Source organism: Alnus glutinosa, chromosome 6 (genome assembly GCF_958979055.1).
Source record: "Alnus glutinosa chromosome 6, dhAlnGlut1.1, whole genome shotgun sequence".
Classification (NCBI taxonomy): domain Eukaryota; kingdom Viridiplantae; phylum Streptophyta; class Magnoliopsida; order Fagales; family Betulaceae; genus Alnus; species Alnus glutinosa.
Window position 1 is genome coordinate 14,043,236 of NC_084891.1, and position 7,132 is coordinate 14,050,367.

Sequence of the window (7,132 nt, forward strand, 5' to 3'; positions counted from 1 at the left end):
TAAAATATGTAAAAATGAATGATCGTGCTTGCCTGCTTTCCTAGGTAATCAAATTACAGAAGGTATTCCCCTAGGCATTACCGAAGCCTACCAAGAGTAAGAAGTCCTCCAAGGTTTGTGATCTGCCTCTTCTATAGTTGCAACTTTTGTCTCACAAATACTAGGGCTACTTTTGAAATGACTATTATTACCTGAATAAAGCGTACAAGTTCACCATTTATGATGTGGAGGTTATTTTTGTTGGTGAATTAGATTGGATTCCATACAAACAAATCTGAATAATCCCTACCTCTATCTCAATCTCATTCCCACGCTTCGAAATTTTCCATTACCATGCTTTTCTGGGAATAAAACTAAAAGCTAGTTTTAAAAAAAAAAAAATTTGGAGGCTACTTCAAGAAGAATTTTGGTTTTTCTTTCTTCCTTTATTTATTTTCTGTATGTATATAATTTTAGTCAATATTAATTGTAACTAATACTTTAGTTAGGGCTCGATTGAAGTCCTAATAATGTCTCTTTAAGTTTTTCAATTTGCTTTGCTACAATTTATATATTGATGCTTAATTTGATTAATTCTAGTTTCTTGAATTCCTTGCATGTTTATGTTTGGCCATCATATGCATGTGATATGGATTTGTTATTTATGTCAATTTAGATGACCGAGTCCTGGGCATAATAGAGTAATGAAAGAACTCTGACACAGGTTCTTGGATTAATCAACATAAAGACAATTAGAATAGATATCATATTCCAATCTGAGTGTGTTTACCGATTTTCATAGATTATGTTTCCTTGAAGAACAACTTAGTAGATACCATGCTAAATCCTTCAAGGAATAAAAGAGTTAGAGTAGATACCATACCTAACTCGTTGCTTAAGGAAATCAATAGTTTTAGGAGAAGATACCATTCTCTTGTGGCTGGTAAACATTAAGCATCATGTTATGATTGTAGTATTGTGCATATTGCGAATCTTATTTGAGTATGATTAGCGGTGGATATCGAAGCCCTACATTTTCTTATTATTATTTGTAATTCAATATTTTATCCCGTCTTATTCAACATATCTAGGAATATCTTTTTAAGCATAATTTACCAATCTTCGTGGGAATGATCTCGTATTTGCTTACTATACTATCATTTTGATCTTGCGCACTTGCGAGTAAAACATACAAGTATTTGCATATTTATTTAGGTAGATATTTGCACAACAGTAGAACTCGACGAGGGAAGAGAAGGAGAAGAAATGGAGAGGAGAGAGGAGAGAGGAGATACCTTTTTATTATTAAATAAGGATTGGGTATCTACAATGACTCCTTATGTATAAGGAGTTACTGTAGATTCCCAATGAAGTTATCTAAATATAGGGCATTTGCTGTAAGAGGTTTTTTAGTATTTTTCATGAAATTTTTCCTAAATATAGGTGAAAATTGAAATTTGACTTCAAATATAAAGTGTGTGCATAAGTGTCAACAAAAATTAAGGCACAGCGGAAAGTAAATGATACAAAGATTTTTGTTGACGAAGTGGAAACTCAGTTAAGAGAAAAACCACTCCGGGGCAGCCAAACCCAGGAATTCCATTATTCAGAAGACAAAGCTAGATACAAGATAGTAACACTCACATGTACCGATGCAGTGGTCGTACCTTGATCTCTGACGTGTAACCCAACACGAATGTAACCCAACACGAATGCTTCCCAACCAGGTTCACCTACCTGAAGGGGTCTTCAATGGAACTCTTTACCTTAGAGCCGACCTCTAAGATAGACTTCGATTTGTAGCGCAGCACACTTGAAAAACGGCTCTAGAGGAAATAACACGTCTCTAAGCTCTAATGGAATTCACACCGAATTCTTGCAGCTCTAAGTGCCCAAGGACCCCTATTTATAGTCTGGGAGTCAGAATGGGCGTCAGGCAAAATAAGCCTGTGAGCCGTTCGGACGGTGGACCATGACCGTCCGAACGGACAACTGTGCGACAGGTTTTTCTGAAAATTCCGCGGAGAAATCTTTCCTGTATAAGAACATCATCCGGACGGGATGGCTCGATCGTTCGGACGGACGCACGTCCGCTGCAAGTAATTTCCATAACAGGCTTCGCGCGTTCGGACCAAGGGGCAGGAGCGTCCGGACGGCTAAACTTCAACACACAATTTCCATATCTGATGCGTGTGCGTCCGGACCATAAGGGCGGTTGAAGTCGAATCGTCAGTTACCATATACGATGCACCAGCGTCCGGACCACAGCTGTCAGATGTCCGGACGGTTCATTTTGAACTGCGATTCTTGCCTTACGGAGATATGCGTCCGGACGGTATACCACATCGTCTGGACGGTTGATTGATCTTCCCTTTCTTGGAACTTGGAAAGAATCAGTGAACCGTTCGAGAACTGATAGGCGTCCGGACATGATGCTGAAACGTCCGGACGGAGCAAGCTGGCACAAAAACTTCTCGATACAGTGAAGTGTCCGGACGGAAGAAGCACGTCGTCCGGTCGGATGATGCTGGACTGTCTGGCGTCCGGACGGATGGAGCAATAGACAGATGGGCGTCCGAACGGGATGACACATCGTCCGGACGGCTGACAAGGAACTTTGAAATTCTTCTGACTTCACTCTGAACAGTGGAATCCCTGTTTACAGCATCCTTACATATAAGTGATTTTGTCCAAACACAGAATGAGGCCAATATACTAACAAACTCCCCCTTTGGCCATTCTGGGACAAAAATCACTTGACCGGTTTGGAATACATTCCCGGTCAAAAATAAAAATTACTCCCCCTTTTTGTCACAAAGGGACAAAGGGTAAACAGAGTAATAAAAACTAACTGTCATAAAAATTACTCCCCCTAACGGTCTCAGAAGGACCCGGGAAATAGAGTAATATATATCCAAAGCGTTTTTACCAAAAACAGAAATTGTCTCAAAATAACCAAAGATAAAAAATCTACAACAACATAAGAGGGAATCAAACATCCTCAGTCATGGGTAAAATCCCATCTGCACCATCCTCATCATCACTGCTGTTAGGATGATGATACTTCAGGCACTCCTGAAGGTCCAGCTGGTTCTGCTCCACGCGCCTGTCGATGGAGTGCACAGCAAGATGCATGGAACTCATAGACTGCTGCATGGAGGACATAAACACCTGGAAGTTGCTCATCCCTCCCTGAAGTGCAACAAGAGCCTCCATAATCTGAGCATAATTGACCTCTGGCTCAGATGGCGGTACAGTATGTGAGGATGAAGCCATATCTGGAAAGCTGACTGGCATAGCAGCAGGTGGGGGCGCCTCATCATCATCAGAGTCATCTCTCCGCAGCTGCGCATTAGACTTCATTAATGTCTACTTGCTGATGGGCTGCTAGATTTTCTTCTTCGGTTCGCCATTGACATTGATGCCCGACTGAAGAATAATCTGAGTAAGGAGGCAGCCAAAAGGGAGACCATCAGTGCTCTCATCACGGGCTTCTAATATAACCCCCAAAATGTGCTTGCATAGGCAGAAAGGCAAGCGGAGGTGGATAGCATAGACAAGCTGGGCCCGTTTCAGGATCAGATCACTACGCTAGGCAACCGGCCAAATATTCTGCTGAATGATCTTGGCCAACATGCGGTGGGAGGATGACATGGCACCAATCCTGATGGCAGTAGAGCGCTCCTCACCTTGGGGAACGGCATGAAAGAATTCCTTGAGATCATCCAGGGATGGAGGAAGCACTACCTCATTGTAGGGGCTGGTTGAAATCTCGAGCACTGGGACTCGAATGATGTGACTGATGATCTGAGGATCAACAGTGATGAGATGGCTTGCAACGGAGGACTGAAGTACTACTCCATGATCATCATCCTGCACCACCTCCAGGTTGGCGTAGAACAGCTTGACCAATCTGGTGTACACTACACAAGCACAGCTGTGGAGATATCCTCAGTTGTACGTCTAAATGATGTCAAGTATGTTGTCCAGTGGTGGCACCATGATATCAGCCTGAAGTACGTTCCGCTCAGCAATGACGGAGCGGTCCATAATTTTGGCTTGGATTGCAGCCCTATCTTCCACAAGCCTCTGACGGACCCTGCGGGGTGGACTGCCGGCAGACATGATGCTGCACAAGATCCAACAAGAATTTCCAAAGAAAAATATTCCAAAAAAATATTCTTTGTTAGGATAACACAATTTTGGCAGAATAACAGTAGTAAAAGGACTTCAAAAATAATATCAACTAAGTCCAAGAAATTTCAGCATGGCAGATATATGCATCTCATATTCCAAAAATAAATAACATTCTAACAGCTTTAAAGAAAACTGAAGAGAGAAAGACTAGAAAAATACCTGAAATATGAGAGATATATGCAAAAAGCCAAAAACTTAAAGCCAACCTTACTCACAAACAGCCAAAAATTCTGATTTTGTGGGGTATGAAGAGAAATCGGCGATCTGGGAATTTTATAGCAGCTGTGGGGTCCTCGTCCGGACGGTGGATTGATGACGTCCGGACGCTCGCTGCCTCGGAAAGGAGCAGAAAGGTCGCGCGCGTCCGGACGATATAAAGAGATCGTTCGGACGATGATGACAGCACGCGTCCGGACTTCGTCAGGTCCTGTCCGGACATGTGGGCTCCATCTCCGTCCGGACTCCAAGGGAGAATCGTCCGGACGTCAATGTAGACCGTCCGGACGCTCCACACTGAAACACCAGAAAAGCTGAGAAGAATTTACAGAGATCAAATTTTCTCAAGTCAGTGTCAGAATACGCATGCATAATCAACTGATAACACAATCAGAGAGCATCTCAAAAATACACAGAGATATAAAAGGAAGTTGAGATTTCAATTAGCACACATAATTTTTCCTGATCATATAAAAATCAAATAGGCAACTCAACTCAAGCAATGCGTATGTGTGTGTGGAGACTCTTTTCCCACAAGGTAAGACTATCCAAGACATGACAAAGTGCAACTAGATTTTCTAGACATGAGAGAAAATCCAAAACATATTAGCCAAAAGTCAAACCTTATAGCTTGCTAGGGCCTAGACACCCTCATCTGATACACTCCCCTTAAGATACAGTACATATAATTTTTTTACTTGCTCATAGAGGACAAGGTAAATTTAAGCACATAAGCAGTGATTAAACAAATTTAAAGCACATAACTTTTTATGAATTACTGCTCAAATCTTATGGTACTGCAAACTGAAGGGAGTGCCAGAATTTATAGATGCTAGGTTCAACTAGCCTGTGGTCAATTTGGCCATCTAATCAAGGACATCTTCTCTTATCCAAAATTTTCAAAAGCAAAGAGTCAGAGAAGGAAAGATGTACCTTTAGGGGAGCCTGGGATAGTGCACTTTTTCATCGCATGAGGAAAAAAGCTATCCTACTTTTTGCATAAACAGGAAAAACACTTGGCTAGCATAGTCAAAACTCTCAATTATATATAAGCGTATTTAATCAATACATACCGAATTGAGATATTAGGCAAGAATGCATGCAATATCTAATAAGCCAAGAGAAATAATATCCTGCAAATTCTCCCAATTTTTTTTTTTTTTTTTTTTTTTTTTAATAAAAGAAATAAACCAACATAACAAGCAATATGGAAAAAGACATCATATGCTAAGGTACAATCAAACCTGTGTGTGCTCCACTACAGAAAAACAGTCGCTCGACCTGCTTTTTCTGTCTTCCCAAAAATACCTGCAAAGTTTTCTCAAGAAAAACACAAGGGGGCACATCCTACTGGTTCCTAGGTAACTAGCACATAAATATGACAAGGAAAATATGCTAGTAATCAAACCTGATGCCTTAGGATTAGGAACCAATTCCTAGGCATGAACACCTGAATCTGCTAGGTGCACCTATTCCCACTCCTGGGGTAACTGTCCTTCTCAGCCCAAGTCTGCCTTCTAGTGGGTGGTTGCTGACAAGACTGCATCATCCACTCCATCATGTTTTGCATCCAAACAGGAGGCTCACCGATGTATTGCTCTTGAGGCCTTCTCAAATGCCTGGGTTTGCTCTTGTAAGTGCCACTTTGATTGGCTGGTACAAACTGCTGTTGAGGCCGCTGATGCTGAGGAGCATGAGACCAAGAGGCTTGGAACCGATGTCTTGGTGCTTGTCCCCATGGTGCCTGATGCCAAGGAGTCTGATGCTAAACTGCAGGTACAGTGCCATACTGAGTTTGTCTAGGTACTTTTTTCTTGGCTTTGGCCTTTTGTGCTTTCAAGAGGGAGCACTGAGGCCGTACATGCCCACTGAGACCGCAGTGATGGCAAAAAGGAGGTCTTCTGATGAAATGAGGCTGCTGAGTGCCTGGAACATCATCATTGACCTTTTCCTTCTGTTTATCTTCAATAACTAGAGGAAGCTCTGGGATTGTAGGAGGTACAAACACAGTCTTCGAGGAAGAAGGAATATCAGAAGAGGAAGTGATAAGAATGTAAAATGTCGTATTTTTTCCCTTAATATTTAATCTCTTATACTTATTTAATGCCTAAATGTACTCATTATTCTTATATTTTGATTTAGGATACAAATTGAGGCATTAAATGCAAAACAAGCTAATTGGGCGATTTTGGACAGTTTCGACATCAGTTTGTAATCTGGGCATAACTCTCTCATAAAAGCTCCGATTGAGATGATTCAAGATGCTGTGGAACACCAAGAAAACGATCTACAACTTTCATGTTTGGCGTTTTGAGAGATACTGAATGTATCAAGGTCGAAATCGGGCTTGAAGTTGACGTTCTGATGCGGTTTAATTGCGGAAGTTTTCAGATATGGAAATTTCTTTACTTTGAGACTTTTCATAATCATCCAATCAATTCCAGCCAAGCCAAGCAATAAATACAAAGTCAAGCAAAAGGAAGAAAAGGAAGGAAAAGATGCGTAGAGGATCAAGAAAATAAAGAAGAGATTTGTGGGGACCACGTGAAGAAGACAACATGAAAGGAGCATCTCTTTCCATACAAAGGAAATTGATTTTCTCTCCATACTTGGCTGATTTGTGGGGACTTAAACAAGGAAAGAATCGATAGAGCATGAGGCAACAAAAGTCCTCATTAAAAACATCACCTTCCTAGTTATCCTAGCCTTTATTTTATGTTTAATACTTTCCTTAATAAAT